At 41.9% G+C, this 19281-nt stretch overlaps 1 protein-coding gene and 1 non-coding gene across 2 annotated transcripts in view; one reads left to right on the forward strand and one right to left on the reverse strand.

Annotated features, from left to right (window-relative positions):
- camkvl (CaM kinase-like vesicle-associated, like) overlaps positions 1–6200 on the reverse strand; it is a 47781-nt gene extending 41581 nt beyond the window's left edge. The window contains exon 1 of the mRNA XM_085394113.1: positions 5988–6200. The gene's annotated coding sequence lies outside the window, so the exon portion shown is untranslated. The remainder of the gene's footprint in view (positions 1–5987) is intronic.
- Positions 6201–16492: 10292 nt separating this feature from the next.
- Positions 16493–16784, forward strand: LOC146644538 (Nuclear RNase P). Its single transcript, XR_014909194.1, has one exon.
- Positions 16785–19281: the final 2497 nt, after the last annotated feature.

Raw genomic sequence — 19281 nt, forward strand, 5'->3', positions numbered from 1 at the left:
CAAGAAAAATATCTCATTGCCATTCAGTGTGACGGACAGCAAGTTTGGGTGAAGCTGCTTCTCACTTCCCACTTCAAGCACTTCCCTTTCCAACCTGCAGCAGCCATATCGATTGACAGTCATAGATTACATATAAGATACAGACGTAACATCCATAAACTGTGTCACACAGGCTGAGATAGTCTAGCTGATAATTAAAGTTCTACAACTGTGGTTTGTTTTCCCCCTTGCTGAGGTTCATTTGTGCAGATATGAACACAGTAAGCACACTAGGATGTGGCCTGAAACAACTGCAAATAAACTCCAGAATTACTAAGTTTATGGTGTGAATGTGATCTGACCTCGATCCAAACTAACTGCACGGTGTATGCTGCAAGTCTGAGATAAAGAACATCCCATAGCCACGTATGCTTTGTATTCTGGGATGTCTACTATAGATGTGCAAAGGTGTGCACAGGCTGGCAACTAGCTGTAAAGTAAACTTCATTCTTCATTTTCTCCAGTAGTCCACAGCAGCTTTTTCCTGCATTTATGTTTGCTGCTCCCACCCAGACACATCTGTCCAATGAGCGGACTCAACATTCTCACATGGTTCGTAGTGGCAAACCCTTCTCCCTCTCTATGTGAAAAGAAACCAAATCACTGGGAAAAGCTATAAGTTTACAAACTTTAACTGATTTGGTCCAGAGTAAACAACCTATAGATGTGAAAACGCTTTAAGAAAATGCTAGAATCTCCCTCACAGACACTGGAGTCCAAATAAAAGCTTTCTTTATCTCATAGCAGACCATATTATTTATGAGATAATTCCTTTAAATAAAAATCCTCCATTAGGTTCCAGCAGCACAAACACAGCTGACAGGTCCAGTTCAGTGGCGGTGACAGCTCAGCTACAGCTGCCAGTGTCAGCACACCTGTCAATCAAAACCAAATTTTAAGTACTGCACAGGATAGGTTATAGAAAATATTAACAACAGAGAGTTGTTATTAAAGGGGAAATTAACTATAGAGATGAGTCTATTTTTTGCACCTGGCTGTAAAAATGCTGCATGGACATGCAGAAGTTTGGCATTACAACGACGTGGGTCATTGGAGTCACTCGAGTGGCCATTAAAATAACTGATTTTGGCACTTCTACAATGGCTTTATTTGTCAGCCTTGAGCTTACCACTTGTTAACAACAGGTTGGAATATTAATATTAAGTCTTTAATAATAATGGATTGGATTTATATAGCGCTTTTCAAGGCACCCAAAGCGCTTTACAATACCACTATTCATTCACTCTCACATTCATACACTGGTGGAAGCAAGCTACAGTTGTAGCCTTTCTCCGTTAAGGACAAATATTCTGAGAAATGTTCAGCCATCCAATCCAGTTGACAGCAGCAGATCTCAGGTTGTAGATGACATCTGTGATTTTAGTATAGACAGTGCCCTATTATATCATATAATACTGTATATACTTTAGTACAGCATATACTACATACCTTTTTATGAACTGAACTTAAATTCAGATGAAATTTGTGGTCTGGTCTATTTGAGCATCAGTTTATTAATTGTCATGCACAATAACTAGAATATTAATCTCACAAGGGGAACTGCATCTGATGAAACATCAGGCATTTCATTTGGATCGCCTGCGTTAGCTGTACATTAACGAATGAATAGAATATGCAGTCACCGTGCAACCCAGTATCACGGCAAAAGAAACACCGGTCCACCATGTCCATTTCACACTTTGCCTCTCCAAAACATGGAGAAGATGTATTTCCAGCAAGGAGAGATAATATTTGTAAAGCCATGAAGCTGGTAGTGAGCTAAAAACATATTAAGTACAGTCCATGGTAATTGTGAGAAATGAATAAGCTAGTCGGCTAATATGTCCATATATGTAAATGTGTTAATAATGTCTGTTTAAACATTTTCCTGTGATTATTTTCATGTTGGCTTGAAATAAAGCGTCTCTTCTGCACGTGTGTACATTTCATGTTTGGGAGAGGCAAAGTGTGAAATGGACATGGTGGACTGGTGTGTCTATTAAATGCTTTGCTGTGATATCAGGTTGCACCATGGCATCAGACATTGGGCATTCTGAAGCTGCAGTGTTGGCTTAAGTTACCATATCTGGATAAAAAGGTGAGGTGCTAGGTTATTAGTTGAACCTGGCAAGCTTGGTTAGCAAACCACATCTATAGCATGGGCACATTGCACGGGCTAATTAGCATGAAGTAAACTAGATAACTGAAGAAAATTGTGCATAGGTTGTATTACACAGAAGTTCATGTTATATGCATATGTCAGCTAATCCCATTGAAACTGTTCTAAAAGGCGACAAATGCAGAAGAGAGGTCCAGCTTGGTGACCTGTTTGGGGCTAAAGTAAGCTAGGCTACTGGATACAACTGCTACTACCACTACTGATACCATGTTTCTGTATTATATTACACAGACCACTTTTTTAGTAGTTTTTTTTTGCTGCTGCATATTTTATTAAATTGAAAATATTTAGCAAATTGACATCTTTTTCTTTGTTTTTACATATTTTGTGCCGTGTTCAGCCAAGTGCAACAAAACTTGTTCCTTGCACAGAGTCTGTCTCTCTCTCCCTAGAACTCTGTGTGTCTGCAAACCCGTCAATCAAGGCAGCCTGCCCTCGAACTTCACGCTGACCAGTAAAACTCCAGGATAAGTTATAAAATTTTCAGAGGTAACTTTCCATAATGGCCAAAAGCTTTTTTCTGGTTCATTTTCCAGTCCTGTATTCTGCTGCATTAGCCATATATTATAATATGTACTTTTGACACGTTATCATATGTTAGTAATGCTATATATATAACTAGACAGACAGACATTTAGAGTTCAGCAAGGGACAGAAGGCTCAGCTGCAGACTCAGAGAGCAGATGACATGGGAGTATGAGAGAGCAGGATGGCAGAAGATGAGCAAGGATGGCAGGACATTAGAAACCTCTGGCACCAAACTCAGTAAAGGAGAAAAAACACAAGCATATGCTGTGTGTGCAGTTTACCCTGAAGCTCATGCTTATGTAACATAGGTAGCATGTGTGCAGGAAAAAAAACAAGTTTTTGATTTGACTATTTGCTGTCAAACTTTTTTCTATCTATTCAACTTTCCGGTAGCCCGGTGTTTGCCACAGACACTGCCAAATTCTTCATGACAACAAGTCCCGGGGGGCACGTAAGGATCATTACTGCCTACCAAATATAGTGACAGAGAGCGAACACGAAGGGTCCTTAAAGTCATGTTGATGGATCTCCTGCAACCACCATATATAATCTGTGAGGGCTGCCATGATGGAAAAGCTCTGTGGTCATGGACATGGCCGTTACAGATTGCACCAAAGTCTGCGACTCTGTTCTGAGCAGCAGACTCAGAGGGAAACATTCAGAATCAACCAGAATCAGAGGGTGTTTACAGCATCCACAGTTATCAGCTACTATTATGGCATACCATTACTTTACAATGGGACATTGATGCCCACAATACACCAGCATCTACCTATTAGGTCAGCTATTGATGAAATCATAAATCTGTAAAATTGCCTGCAGGGGCAGATAAAACCGGATATGCGGCGCTCTCTCCCCAACATTCTCCACCCTTATTAATAAACAACATTTACTTTTTCTATATTTAAGGATTTTCCTTTTTAGTTGCACATTTCCTTTAACCTTTCGCTTCATAAAGAAATACTTGGGCTGATGTGTCGGTATTTCAAGCAATCCTTTCTTCTGGTTTAAGGTAAAGCAGAGGAAGCGAAACATACAGTATGTGTTGTGTAACACTGTTTATAACCCACCAGCAAAGTGCACCAATTTTAAACAATCAGTTTCTCATTGAATAAATGCTAAAATATTTCAAAAACAACATAAAAATACTCGCTTTCATATATTCTGAAGATAAAAAAGAAGCTCACAGCCAAACAAACGTGATCAAATTATAAAAAGGCTCAGTGGAGGTAAAGCAGGTCAGCACTCAGATTTAAACTGTGTCCCCGACAGTTACGTGCCACATAAACTGCACATGACTAAATGTTATATCTCAGTTTTTATGTTACAGTAAGCTGATTTATACGCAACTCGTCGTCCTTGGTTCTGCAAACATTTCTGACTGCATGTCACAGGTCCGCCGGATGAAAAGCTTCAAAATGAAACCTGACTTTTAAAAGGCAGCGTTCGCTGTTGTCTGGATGCAGGGCACAACCTGAGCCGCAGCTTCCATTATCAAAAAAGCAGGTTGGTGACTGACAAAAAACAACAACGAAAAAAAGTAAATGCACACAGATACACCTGATTACACACATCCCGTGTATCAGTGAAACCACCTTTGTTTGGTTGGGAACGTGAAGTGTTGGCTTGTCAGCTTTTTGGCTTGTCCAGCTAAATCCGAGCACGGCTGCCTTTTCACGATGAACAATACAATGACAAAACTCACAAGCGATGTGAAAGCCTTTTGTGCTTTAGGCTGGAGCTTTTCTCTACAAACTCTAAACGAGGTCTCAGGAGATGCATTAAAAAATTTACAGGTTTAAGGGACAGTGGCCACAAATGAAAGAGCAGTGGGTGGTGAAATGAAGGCTTGGAAGGATGAATGAATAAAGAAATAACTATAACTATATATATAACTATACCGACAGTGCATATTGTGAAGCTGACAGCTCAGCATGCAGGTGTGAACTGTGTGAGATGTGATGCTTGAAACGTTATTTTTTGCCTTGTTACATAAAATCAAAGCGCGCTAAATCTAGAGAGTAAAAGAAACTGTGTTGGGAAATACACAGCAGCCCTTACAAGTCAAATGAGATGAATATGTAAACATCCACATTTTTTTCCTTGGCCACTGTGTTTGCTTTCTCAGCTCAGCAACCTCTTTTACTCTGTCTCTCTCTAGGGTGCAGTAGTGTAGCAGCATATACATGGATTTCTCTCATGTTTTCTCCACTCTGCCAGCCCACTTTATCAGACTGCAGGAGCTCACATTAATGAAGTTAATGAGGCCAGCAGGGGGTGGCCTCATAAAAAATAAAATTAAATATGATGTACTATCCATTGTGTCTTTAATAAACTCTTTATCGGTTTCAATATATTTGAATAAAATTATTCAAACAGTACATTTGCATTTGCTGTCCCTTTTATGAAAAAGTGGTGCTCTGTGAAGGCTGTGACTGGCCACTACATTAAATGATTTCTGCAGTCACTCTCAAAGCATTTGAGCATAATCACTTATTTGAAAAGCCCACTTTAAACGTAATCAGCCGCCTTGATTCAGCATAAAACTCATAATGCTGACTTAGTAAGTGTAGAAATGCATGGTTAGAAAAAGAAAAAACCTGGTAAACCTAGAGCTGGATACGGTTTAGCAGAGAGAGAGAGAGAAAGGATGTGAGGATGAATATGTGAAGGTTTTAGGTTGTTTTTCTTCTAAGGGGGTCTCTTAATTTTACTCAAAACTAATACAGCTGCTGTGCTGGGAGCGTGAAAAGGATGAGCTGCACTTGTAAAACACCTCTCTGACGAAGAGCTTTGAACGCTCTCACTTTTCCTTAAGCGTATTTTCCAGACTTTTGTTGTAGAACTGTTTAAGGTTCAGTAGCATGAGGACGAAAACTTAATGCAGCAAGTTACAAACGTCCAACACCGTCGTTTGTTATTACTCTTTAAAAAAGTCGTTGTTACTTGTTAGATGTAATCTGTTCCTTCTGTTTTCATTATGGGACGAGAAGAAGCCAGTAACGCTGTATGAGTCCTGCTGGTTGCCACTTTGGAGATTATCGCTGCAGCTGCTTTACGCACGCTGGCTGCACCGCGCACGTCGGCAGTAACCGAAGAAGCAGCGCGCCAGGAGAAAAGGAAAGAAAGCGTCTCTTTTATCTAATCTTTTATTTAATTACTGCTTCCTAGCAGCCACGCAGGATACAATACGGAGACATGAAATTAATTCGCGTTTGTCATTTGAAGTTTGAAGCCTTACCTTGAGTTGTCGCGGCTCGGAAGAAGTGCGGGTGCGCGTGTTTGAAGCCCCCTGTCCAAAATGGAAAGTATCGTCCTACTTGTTACTTGGGAATAAATTAATGGTTGAATAACACTTAAAATGGCTTTTAAACCGACAGAGTCAGCGAGGTGAACTGCAGCTCCTGCTCTGGCACGACTGTCTGAGAATTAGTTTGCTTGCTTCTGACTGCCGCCCTCCCTCCCACTCGCTCGCTCGCTCACTCACTGTCTCCCACCCATGAGAAATAAATAATCTTCCATCTCTCTCTCTCTCTCTCTCCCTCTCTCTATGAGCACAGCAGGTGGGCATCTTTGAATAATGTGAGATCATTTTTAAAGGCTGCTCGAGGCCCAACTGTGTGTCCCGCACTCCTCTCCAAACACTGCGTGCTTTCACGGTTAAACAAAACTGTGCTGATCATAAGATTTTTCTCCGGCTGTCCGATGTGTGCAGGCAGCGGATTGGGAGTGGCCGGGATTAAAACCGTGGGATTATATCTAACATTCATTTCATCTCACGCACTGGAAGTACGCTGGTGGACAATGACATCAGCCTTTGGCAGACTCAAACAAACAGACAGATTCACGTGGGTAGGGATGGAGAGAAAGACAAGGGAAAGGAGAAAAACAGAACAATGGATGAGAAAACTAGGGAAAGAAAGCCTTTCACCTCTCAGATTGAGCCAAGAATATGAATCTTTATAGAAAATCAATCAAAGCAACGGGGCGTGCGGGGCACAGAGGGTCACCAGGGTGAGATATTCCTGGGGTGAGTGTATTCCTCTGGCTAGTGTGCATGTGTGTGTGAGTGAGTAGTGGATGCATACACAGAGCCAAGTCCGTGTATGTGTGCCTGCATACTGACAGATGGCTACTGTAATGACGCAGGAACTAAATACTGGGTTTCTATGCGTCTGTGAGGTCGCCTGCCTGCTCGTATATGTGTGTTTGTGCATGTGTGTGTTTGAGGGGGAAAAAGAAAAAAAAGAACTGCATGTGTGTGTGCATGTGTGTGTCTGTGTGTGTGTGTGCCTGTGTGTGTGTGTGCATGTGTGTGTGTGTGCATGTGTGTGAAGGAGAAAGAGTTAGCAAGTTGAGCTTGATGCAGAGGCAACAGATATCTCCTTTTTTGTTCCTGCAGCCTTCACACACACACACACACACACACACACACACACACACACACACACACACACACACACACACACACACACACACACACACACACACCTATGCAGTGTGTGGCATTATGCTTTTGGTTTTTTTGTCCAGGTGTTTGCAGTCTTTTCTTTCACAAGAGACCTTGAGTCTACTGCCGCTTCCATTTGCTGTGGATACAGACATACAAAGGAGTGTATAGGTGTGTTTGTGTAACACACACGTACACACAGAGAGATACAGTCAAATCTCAAGGAACAGGAGAAATGTAAGCATACAGTCACATCAGTGAGGATCATGCCAAGAGCTGCACAAACTGCAAAACAGTGGTGGGAATTTTGTGATTCTCGGTTTCTTCACTGCCTCAGGGGCAGCTTGCAGTCATTGACTCAACTATGAGTTCTACATCAAATCAAACAGTGCTTGAAGACAATGTGAGGACAACTGGCTTAAAATTGAAGTTGAATTGGACCTTACAAAAAGAAAAATGGTGGGAGTAATAGAATGACCGTAGTCATGATAGCGATGCAGTGAAGGAATTTAAAGCAGGAGGTAGAAGCTACTTTCAGCCGCTCTCTTATGCACAAGGGGTGGCTACAGGAAGCCAGCCAGGTGATGTCAACGACTGATTATTATTTCCTCAAAATACAGAGCTGTGCAACATATTTGAGCCACCTCTCGTTTCTTTACAGTTTGCTTTGTGTATTTTTTAAAGTGGCCTTGAGCAACAGTTCTCCTGGTTTTCTGTAGCTGGATCTTCAGTTCAGAATCAGAATCAGAATCAGAAACTTTATTGTCATTGTCATGAGAACAACGAAATTAAGAATGGTCCCCGATCATTGCATCATCCCTAGCAATATCAAAATATAAATAAAACAATAAAATTCAATAAATAAAATAGATAGAATACTTAAAATACTAATAAGATATAACAGTAAAACATTCACATACATTCCCACACACATGCTTCAGACCGTGCATAGATTAACACAAGAGTGGCGTGATGGACATTTTTTTGTAGTATTCAGATGTGTTATTGCAGTTGGATAACAGCTGTGTTTGAGTCTATTAGTCCTTGCTCTGATTGCCCTGTACCGTCTGCCTGAGGGCAACAGTTCGAACAGGGAGTGGCCAGGATGTGAGGTGTCTTTTATGATGTTTTGGGCCTTTTTAAAACAGTGGGCGTTGTGTAGAACTTCCAGTGTGGGGAGAGGGCAGCCAGTGATCTTTTGGGCGGTGTTAATGATCCCTTGGAGTGCTTTCCTCTGAGCCCCTGTGCAGCTAGTGTACCAGATGCATATGCAGTAAGTTAGAACACTCTCAATGGTGGCTCTGTAGAAGGACACCAGCAGTCTCTGTGTGATGTTATTCCTCCTGAGAATTCTCAGGAAGTACAGTCTCTGTTGGGCCTTTTTCAGCAGCTCGGAGGTGTTCACACTCCAGGAAAGGTTCTCCTCTATATTGACTCCCAGGAAGCGGAAGCTTGCCACCCTTTCTACACAGTCCCCATTTATGAATAGTGGTTGGATCTCTGCCTTTTTCCTTCTGAAGTCTATTATGAGTTCTTTGGTTTTTGAAGTGTTGAGGAGGAGGTTATTGGCCTTACACCATGACGTCAGCTGCTCCACCTCGTCTCTGTACGTAGACTCGTCTCCCTTGGAAATGAGCCCCACCACTGTGGTGTCATCTGCAAATTTCACAAAGATGTTGCTGTGGTGGTGAGGAGTGCAGTCGTGTGTGTAGAGAGAGTAGAGCAGTGGACTGAGCACACAGCCCTGGGGTGAGCCAGTGCTGAGACTCAGGGCTGAGGATGTGTGATGGCCAACTCTGACTCTCTGTCTACGGCCCGAGAGGAAGCTGTTGATCCACATGCAGGTGCTGTATGGAAGCCCCAGGTCTTGTAGCTTGGCCACCAGTTTGTGTGGAAGGATGGTGTTAAAAGCTGAGCAGTAATCCACGAAGAGCATCCGCACATAGCTACCATGCTCTTCCAGGTGAGTTAATGCAGCAGGAGTGCTGTGGCTACAGCGTCTTCCGTGGACCGGTTTGCTCTGTAGGCAAACTGGTGTGGATCCAGGCTGCGGGGCAGGGCTGCTGTGATGTGTCTGCGGACCAGCTTCTCAAAGCATTTCATTACCACTGGGGTGAGTGCCACCGGTCTGTAGTCATTCAGGCCGGTGATGTGGGGCTTCTTAGGCAAGGGGACTATGGTGGAGGACTTCAGGCAGAGTGGGACAGTCGCCTGTGCGAGGGATTTGTTGAAGATCCTGGTGAAGATCCCAGCCAGCTGTCCTGCACAATCCCTCAATATTCGACCTGGCACACCATCAGGACCCGCCGCCTTCCTCGGGTTAACAGCCTGCAGCATGCGCCTCACCTCGTGCTCTTCCAGGGTGAGGGTGGTGCTGCTATGGGTGGCGTGTTGCTGCTGTGGCTCCAATACCTCCGGTACCCTGGTCTCAAAGCGGGCAAAGAAGATATTCAGCTCCTCTGCCAGCTCCAGGTCACCGTCCGCAGCTCCGAGATTGATCTTATAGTTGGTTAGGTGCTGGATGCCTTGCCACACCTGCCGGCTGGTATTACTCTTCAAATGGTCCTCGATCCTCCTCCTATAGTCCCCCTTTGCCTCTCTGATGCCTCTCTTCAGGTTGGATCGGGCTGTGGTGTAGTAATCCCTGTTGCCAGACCTGAACGCAATGTTCCTCTCCTTCAGCAGCTGCCTGACCTCCCGGGTCATCCAGGGCTTTTGGTTGGGATAAGCCCGGATCCGTTTGACTGCTGTAACAGTGTCTATGCAGTGTTTTATATAGCAGAGGACACCGTCTGTGAACATTTCCAAGTCCTGATGTTCAAAGATATCCCAGTTAGTCCTGTCAAAACAGTCCTGCAGCTGCTGAGAGGCACCCTCTGGCCATATGGTAATATTCTTTGTGATGGTAAGAGCAGTTTTCTTGAGGGGGGCATTGATCCATGCACTGTTACTGAAGCCTCATCAAATGGTGAAAGGGTCGCTTTTGAACCATTCTTAAGGAAGGAAAACAGGCAGAAAAGGTTGGGGTTATGCCAAATTACACAAGAACTGGGCTGAAACAGAGGGGCGATATCTCTTATGGAGTGATGAATCCATCCATCCAAATGTCTAATTTCTGGTTCAAATCACCGAGGTCAGGAGAGCTACAACAGTGAGTGTCTACAGCCGTCAGTAAAAGATGATGGAGGCTCTGTGATGGGCCATGCATTTCTGTTGGTTTTGGTTTAAGGAAAAGTACTGTCACATTTTGACCTATTGGAAAGCACCTGAGTGCCAAATGCTTCATTTGTCAGCACGGCATCCTCAAACACACTGCCACTGCAGGGAAATCCTCCCTGGATAGAAAAACACAGAAGACTTATCAGTCACCATCACAGGTACGAGCTCTGGGGACTGGCCTCCTCAGAGCCATGACCTCAACATCACTGGAGCAGTGTGGGATCATCTTGACAGACAACAGAACAAAAGGCAGCCAACATCCAAAGAAGAGCTTTGAATATCCTTCAAGAAGCCTGGAGAACGTTTTCTGAAGACTACTTCAAGAAATTACAAGAAAGTTTGTCTAAGAGAATTCAGTCTGTGTTTAAGAATAAAGGAGGTCATGTCAGATATTGCCTTTCAAATTTCAAATATCCTTTTTTGCTCTTTATACTGGATTTCCATGTATGTTTGCATATGTTTCAATAAAGTTATTGTTGCTAAAGGGGACACTGTAGCCTATGATGCCAACTTTCATATTATGTTTGTTCAATAGAACAAAATTACAGCTTGATATTTTGTTGAATAAATGAGTGACCTTGTGGTTTTTTTCAAGTATACCATCTATTAAGTAGGCTTCTTGCTGAGATATATGAATAAGTGAACATTTTCCACAAGTTCAAATAATATATACGATCAGAAAATAAGCAGGTCTGCTCAAAAAGATGCTGTTCAATGATACTGCTGTGCATTCTAATAAATATAGTATGGTTAAGAGGGCACAGGAGTAGGGTTTGTACTTGTTGGTACAGATGTGTGATGTGACCACTATGCTTTATTGCGAACCATCATTTTGAGTCATAGGATTTGTAATAATAAGCACTGACCTTCACCTCGATAAGTGCATCAACACTGAGCCAAACCCCCACTTTAAAGATCTGCCACTTTTGGACAAAAACATGTTTGAAAAGGGAGCTGAGCCAAATTGTGCAATCAAAGCAAACAATAAAACATACTTCCTTATATTTAGATTAAAATGCATCATAGCTCTGAGGACTCACAGTAAACACTCCTTTGCCAAACGTGCCATTCGGAGTCAGCAGGCTTCAAGGCCAGCAGCCATGGAGAAGGAGAGTCAGTGCTCTGGCCTTCCTTCACTCACTCTGTCACATTCTGCTTCCCCTTTGTTCCTCCACTCCTCACGCTTTAGCTGCACTCCAATCGTTTTTCAATGTGAATCTTTGCATGTGTGTGAGTTTGGAGGCTTAACAGCTGATATAAACTTCACAGGCTTGAATGAAAGGTTGAAAAATGTGCATTTAGCATCTTAGTAATTATTAGCCTTACCTGAGCACACATCCATATGTGTGCGCACATCTGACAGCTTTATGAGCCAAGCTCGGCATTCTCTTAGTTGTCTCAGTACTATAATTTCATGTTTCTAGCTGTTGTGTTCACACACAGAGTAATGGTTTGGTACATGGATTTACATGCAAACATTCTCCTTACAGGCTTAATTTAGAATTAAATCCCTAACAGCCTGCAATCTAGCCTTTCAGATTTGGCACCAAGTAATATAATGCTATTAGGGGCTGTGACCAGCTACTGCTTGCACTCCTTTACCATGTTGGTGCTCAAACATGTGTGAGAAACAAACAAACCAACGCACACACACACACACACACACACACACACACACACACACACACACACACACACACACACACACACACACACACCATGTGCCTTACTGGATTGTCTCCCACTTCCTTTTGTCGGAAGCTTACCCTCCCCTTCTCCCTCTGCCATTCTGCTCACCCTCCATCCTTTCATCTCGCCGGCCCTCTCTCCGCTCGTTCTCATCTTCATCAGCATTGTTCACTTGGTCACTCTCCTTTATATTTTCCATTTCTCGCTGTTATAGATTCTACATTGTCTACTCACCCCACCCTCCCCCTTCAGTTTATTTGTTAACGCATCTTTTTTTCCCACTTCTTTTCTTTTTGTGGCCCTCCTCTGGCTCTCTATGTTGGGCTGATGGCCAGTGTAGACCAGAGACAGGTTGCAATTACTTTACTCCTACTCTGACAGCTGTAGTGAAGCAAGGAAGGGAGATAAAGGGACTAAACAAAAAGATAAACAGAATAATTAGGGCTAAACTTAACACCCTGATCCATTTATTTTGCCCACTAACGAACGATTCTGAATCAGGAGCATTTCTGTCATCTCTACAGTCCTGTTCACAATAATGCAGAATCCAATTAAGCGTGCTGCTCCTCCCCAAAGTTATCCGTCTTTTTCATCCACTGACTTGCTGCACAATCAGACATCAAGAGAATTATAATACAGTAATGGAGAATGATTTCTTCCACATGCCCAGTGTAGCATACAAGAATTGGCCTTAATTGGTGTAGCTATATTTGAGTTGTGATGTAGGGCGGGCATTGCCTCCTTGACTTGAGCACTGTGTTGGGACAAATTTGCATATCTTTAAAAATCAATAATATGAGACAAGAAAAGAAAAAGGAAAACAAAGCATGATTTTTTCACTGAACGTGTCTCTGGGATCTGACCTGGGCCATGCTGCAGTTTTCAAATGTTTTCCTCAAAGTAGCAGCTTAAACAGAAGGAGAGCTCATTAGTTAAAGGTTGTAACAGGTATGAATGGGTATTGTTTGAAGATCGTCAGCTAGATTCATCTGTGTGAATGATTTTGTTAATTACCAGAACGAGTGAGGAGGAGAAAGTTTCATTGTTGGCTGGAAGCTGGGCTCCAGATGCTATTTTTGTCCCGGGTGATCGATGATATTTCTCTGGGGGTCAAAACTTACTGTGACAGGTGCCACCAATTAGGTGGAGCCGGCAACCTTTATCGCCCTTCTTTTTTCAGTAAATAGGCAGGTTTTCACACACGTGTACAGTAAGTGAGTCATCTTGCACCCACACATTTATGGTGTGAATTACTTAAATTCATACATGCGCGTACAGTTGTGGTCAGACGTTTACACCCACTCATCATGAGCATGAATGTCTTGGTCATTTGGGGCCGTTAGTTTCTTTAATCTGTTCTTTTTTGACTGTACAGCATTTATCTTTAATTACTTTCAAAAAGAACACTTGGGTGCACAATCTTGAATTCATTTAGGATTTCCAATCCACAGAGGCTATAATAACATATATACATACGGGCTCAAATACATACATGCAGTCACGTAATTATTTTAGTGGTGGTGCTGAAGGATTTACAGTGCCTTTGAACTTGAAAATAATTAAAGCCTATTTAATTATCATTAGTGATACTGAGTGATGCAAATTGCGAGTTTCTCTTTGCAGCATAAAAAGGATTTGCATGACAGCACTCGTTGGACTGACCAAACAATCGTATATTAAGTATAAGTTTTTTTTTTAGATGCATCTCTACTTTGACAAGATCTGAAAGATGAGCGGTTGGTTAGGATGTTCAGTAACACCTCAGTGTTTGCCATGATATGGAAATTGCTGGAACACCAGTGTCAATGTCCACAGTGAGGTGAGTTTTACATTGTCACAGATTGAGACGGTGTTGACCAAGAAAGAAGCTTCAGCTCAACTCAAACTCAACTGAAATTTTGAGCTGCCCACGTGGACGAGACAAATGCCTCTGGAGATGGTTTTATGGTCAAATGGGCCAAAGAAAGCCCACAGCTGGATGGTTTGACATGATTGGGAGTCCCAACAGGAAATTTATGTCAAACATACATCAAAACTGCTTTTGCAACGGATAAAGCAGGGTAACATTAGGCTTTTCCCCAAAAATATCAGACAGACTATGACAGAAGCTTGTTGATGGTTACCAAAAATATTAGTGGGATGCATAAACTCAATATACTGTTTTAAGGTTGTGTATATCCTTTTGACCTCGTGTGGAAGAGAGAAAATCCAAACTAAATTCAAACTTGAGCACACAAGTAATATTCTTTTAGTCATTAAAGATGTATTGTGTACAATCATTCCAGAAAAATCAATCATTAAAAGCCCCAAATTACCACGACTTTCATGCCCATGATGAGTGCATGCAAACTGTTGACCGCAACTGTACATAGAGTAGATTTGCACGTTTTTACGAAAATATTTATTTAGATTATGATGAAAATTACAGCAGTGACATTACAAGATTAAAAAAAAAGAAAAAGAAAATAATTGGTACTCATGTGGAATCAGATCTAAATATAAGAATCCCTGCCCATACATGACTTCACCCATCCAGCCACCTATCTATCCATCCAGTCATCAGACCAGTGCTAATCCAGTTCTCGATGGTAAGGAGCAAGAGCCTTCCCCAGCTGTCACTCGACAAGAGATGTAGTACAGCTTACAATACAATCATTTATATGAACTATATGACAAAAAAATTGAACTCCAAATGAAATGATGGCAGCCTGGGTAAATATTAAAATGAAAAGAAAGCAAAATAAATCCTGAGATGGCTGCCAGTCACTCACAATCAGGGAGGTGGGGTGGAGGTAAAAATAAGGAGTGAGGACGTGAGCTACTGTACATGTTACTGGTAAGCCCTCTGCCTCAACTAGGTTGATTATTTTAAGCACCGTGAGATTGATTTTGAGCCCCTGTGGGAGCCTTGTGGGTCTGTGTGAGTGAAAGTGAAGGTGCACACAGACAAAAAGGGAAGGTGGAATAAAAGTTAGGACAGGGAAGATCACAAAGGAGAGTAGAGGAGAAGTGGAGAAGAGCTGTCTAGAGGTGTTCTCCAGATTCCCGAGGTTCTTAATAAGTGTCTTCAAGGACACCAGAGATGATTTGGGTCAAAGTAGTTTCTCTTCTTCCTTCCAAAAATGGCCCTAGTACTAAAAATCTCTCTGTTACCCAACTTAAAATAGGCTGATTGTAGGGAGCAAAAGCCTCAGATGACAGAACATATTGAGCTGTTCGATATTCTCAGAAAACACAAATCGTTCTAAAATCAGCGTTATGGCACCTTTCTATGGCCCCAGAAAACAGATTATTACATGTTGTCCTTGGTGATGCTGTATTTTCTGATTTCATTCATTGGAAATCTGGACTGTCCCCCCCCCATCAAGATGTACATCCACTCTTTATTTGTGGCTGTCTCACTGTGTGAAGAGGACCTTGCCTTGACCATTTATTATATGACTGAGGAAGCAGGATGTTCACTGCCGCCTACGGAGCTTTCTCTGTGCACGTGTTTAGGAAAGCTATGCCGTTTAACAGCGACTCAGCCTCATTTCCTTCGTACGAAAACACAATAAATACCTTTTCTGTGGGCTCAGAACCAAATTTCCCTGCATGCCATCTGTGATCTGGCCATATTCATTTTACACCTGTTCCTCTGAGCATTGAGTTAATTATATCTCCTTGGGGTCTGGGAGCTTCATAAAACATTTCTGCTTGTGTGAATTATACTCTTCACCTTACAGCTGCCTGTGGGCGAGAGTTAAACAAGCTGATAAAATCACAAGATGCAGGAACACACGAGTTCCTCACAGCTGAGAAGACAAGTCTGATACTGTGCTTGCCTGCCATCTAGTGTTTGGATACAAGCACAACTTTATATACACGTCTGGGTTTGGCTGCTCGTCTTCTATTGTAGCCGATTTCAGCGATGTAGTCGTAATGGAGCAAACATCAGTCTTTGATGTAGATCTTCTGAAAGCATGGGCTGAAATGTTATTTGTTAAATTCCTTATCTTGACAAAGGTTTCCTATAAAGTCACTAACAACACGAAAAGCAACCAACAGGTTGTACTCACACATTAGCTGAAGTTTTCCTGCTTATATTTTTTTTCCTCTGCGCTATAAAATACATTTTAAAAAGTCTTCTTGATCGAAATAACAATAATCGCAGTGAACGGCGTGTACTGAACGGCCCAGAATGCAACGGGGCGTTCAGTTCCTTCTTTTATTTAAATTAATTAAAATAAAATTAAAAACAATCTAAACACATTTGTGAATTATGTTTCCCTCTGGGATAGCTCAAATTCTAACCCTCCCAAAATACTCGTTAAAGCAACAAACCGTGATAAGGATTCCACGCGTCTTTTTGACCCTAGTTATACCTGGTGTGCAGCGCGTGCTAATCCGTGGGAGGAAGCTCATTGAAGAGGTCACGTGCCGAGTGCTTGTCACTCCACCAATCACCTTGGGGAAGGTCTGAGAGAAGAGCCAATCGTTGCCCTTGCAGGGCATCACCTGAATCCGGGTGAGCGAGTGAACAGAAAGCATGGGTCAATGAGAGCAGGTGTAGCAGGAGAAGCCGGTTGGCAGGTGGATGCATCTCTCTGATGACTTGGAAGCGCTCGCGGCTGGCGATTGAGTGCGATGAATGAGTTGGGGCAGATCTCCACAACCCAATTCAGACTACTCTCCCCCCACGTTTTGCACAAATATTAAACCATCAAGGATCATGTGACTGGAGGGTCATTTATGTCCTCTTGATGACAGTAGACTTTTCTGGACTGTGGCACACGCATAAGACAACATTGTGAATGCAAATCATAAATCTGCATCTCACATGAAATGCTTGCCTCATGTATGTTAATGATGAATGTTAATGTTTCTTAATACGCTTGTTTGGTCTTGCATTGGCCTATATTCACATGCAGTTTGTGCATATGACATTGGTGAGACACAAGAAGTGCCAAGAACCTGTTTTTTTATGACATACTGCTTTACATGTGCAAGTTATCATACAAAAATAATGCCTTTTCAGTGGAACACTTGAGGTGCACAGTGCACAACGCTGAAAAATACTGGCATTGTAATTTAGGTGTCTTTACTATGGAAGCCCGTTTCCGCCACTAAAAAAAAAAAAAAAAGGATCCATAACTCAAAATTTCGAGTTATTTTCTCGAAATTTCGAGTTATTATCTCGAAATTTCGACATATTAACTCAAAATTTTGAGAAAAGCAACTCGAAATTTCGAGTTAGCGCTGCCAATCAGTAATCTACGTGAATGACGTCATTTCCATGTTACCCGGAAGCTGAAGCCCTCAGCTACAAATGCTACAGCTAAGCTACCGGTATTACATCCAGTCGTGAATGCACAGATTGCTGAGTGTTTTCAGCCTGGCTTCACAAATGATGAAATCCCTGTGTTATTAGCTGAATCACATGGTGTTACTATCAGCAAACATACTTTAATTTGTTGGGATCCGTTTTTGAGTGCGCGGTCCTGCGCCATATGCTTCCGGGTAACAAGAAAGCGACCTCATTCACGTATATTTTTGATTGGCAGAGCTAACTCGAAATTTTGAGAAAAGTAACTCGAAATTTCGAGTTATATTTCTCGAAATTTCGAGATAATAACTCGAAATTTCGAGAAAATAACTCGAAATTTCGAGTTATGGATACTAGCTTTTTTTTTTTTTTTAGTGGCGGAAACGGGCTTCCATACTTTACGGATGATGCACCTGTATGTAAAGTGTTTACTGTGGATCTTTATTTAATACTGCTTTTTTGTTTAACATGTAACCACTTAACTAAACTTTCAGAAAACAACTCCGTGATCATATTGTGTCCTACTGTCCTTGGTGCACAGCTTCAGTTTGGCCCCCAAACAAAACCAGTTCATGTTTCTGCCCCACTTTTTAGCCTTATTGGAACACGAAGTGTTGCCCGCACGATCTTGAAACACAGAGCCACAGAGTTTAACCTCAAACATCATCTGATGATGCCACAGTGATAACACATTCACAGAGTGGGTTGAACAGGAGGCAAATGAAATGATGTCTATTGAGTTGGCCTACTCCAAGATGAGTTCTGGATCCTTCTATCTGTGTGACTGACTACAGCAGTTAAGCACAGAACAGCAAACCAGCCCAGCAGCATCTGCTAAATCTCAAAACATCTTTAAGATTCCCATTGTAACCTACAGGTTAACCTGTAAGTATCAAATATTTTAAATTGTTTAACATGCATACTTTCTGATTTTTCTGCGTGCTACTTGAAAGTGTGCAAACCTGTTTTGTTTCTAAATGAAATAGTAGCTTTGTGTGCCAGTTCCATATACTATGGAAGGATTATTGCAAGTAGTCAAAAAATGTAAATATTTATGTAATTAATATTGCTACTTAAGTAAGTTAACCCTGATCTTCACTAATCAGAATATGTACCGTGTAGTATTAAACTGACACAGTAATGTCTGGAGAGAGATATGAATCAGTTTGATTGTTCTCTTCTCTCATACCTCATACAAATAATAATCCGCTGGTCTCAAAAAAGCGTGATGTGTGTCGGCACAGATAATTGGTGAACTGTCCACGACCCAGTTTGCTGTAATTATCTGATGGCTGCAGTATATAACTGTGACCGTCATGTTAAATGTAGAGCGAAAACAGAGTGACAACATCAGGGACCAGGTCGCAAGAATAAAGAAGTTTTAATGTCAGACTGCATGGTGAGTATAAGATGAATAATTTAATAAAAGCGTAGTTAATGTATTTCAGGGTGGATTTTATATGGTTTATCATCAGAAAAATGGAAGCTTAATCTAATCAAAGTTAGAAATACATTTACTGTTGAGAGATTTAACCTGTAAGAAAAAGAAGCTGCATTTGGGGGTTTCTCAGATTTTTAGAATTATACACAAAATTGCATATTTTTCATTTAGACATCACGTCTGACACTGTGGTCAGCAGCACAGGAGCACCACAGGGAACTGTGCTGTCCCCTCTTCTCCTCACCCTGTACACCTCTGACTTCTGCTACAACTCTGAATTATGCCACATTCAGAAGTTTGCAGATGACACGGCCATCATGGGGTGTATCTGGGATGATCAGGAAGAGGAGTACAGAAGTCTGGTGAGGAACTTTGTCGCATGGAGTCACACAAACCACCTGCAACTCAACACCTCAAAGACTAAGGAACTG

This window comes from Rhamphochromis longiceps, linkage group LG20 (genome assembly GCF_057381845.1).
Source record: "Rhamphochromis longiceps isolate RC_006_pf linkage group LG20, R_longiceps_female_GT1.1, whole genome shotgun sequence".
In the NCBI taxonomy this organism is placed as follows: Eukaryota; Metazoa; Chordata; class Actinopteri; order Cichliformes; family Cichlidae; genus Rhamphochromis; species Rhamphochromis longiceps.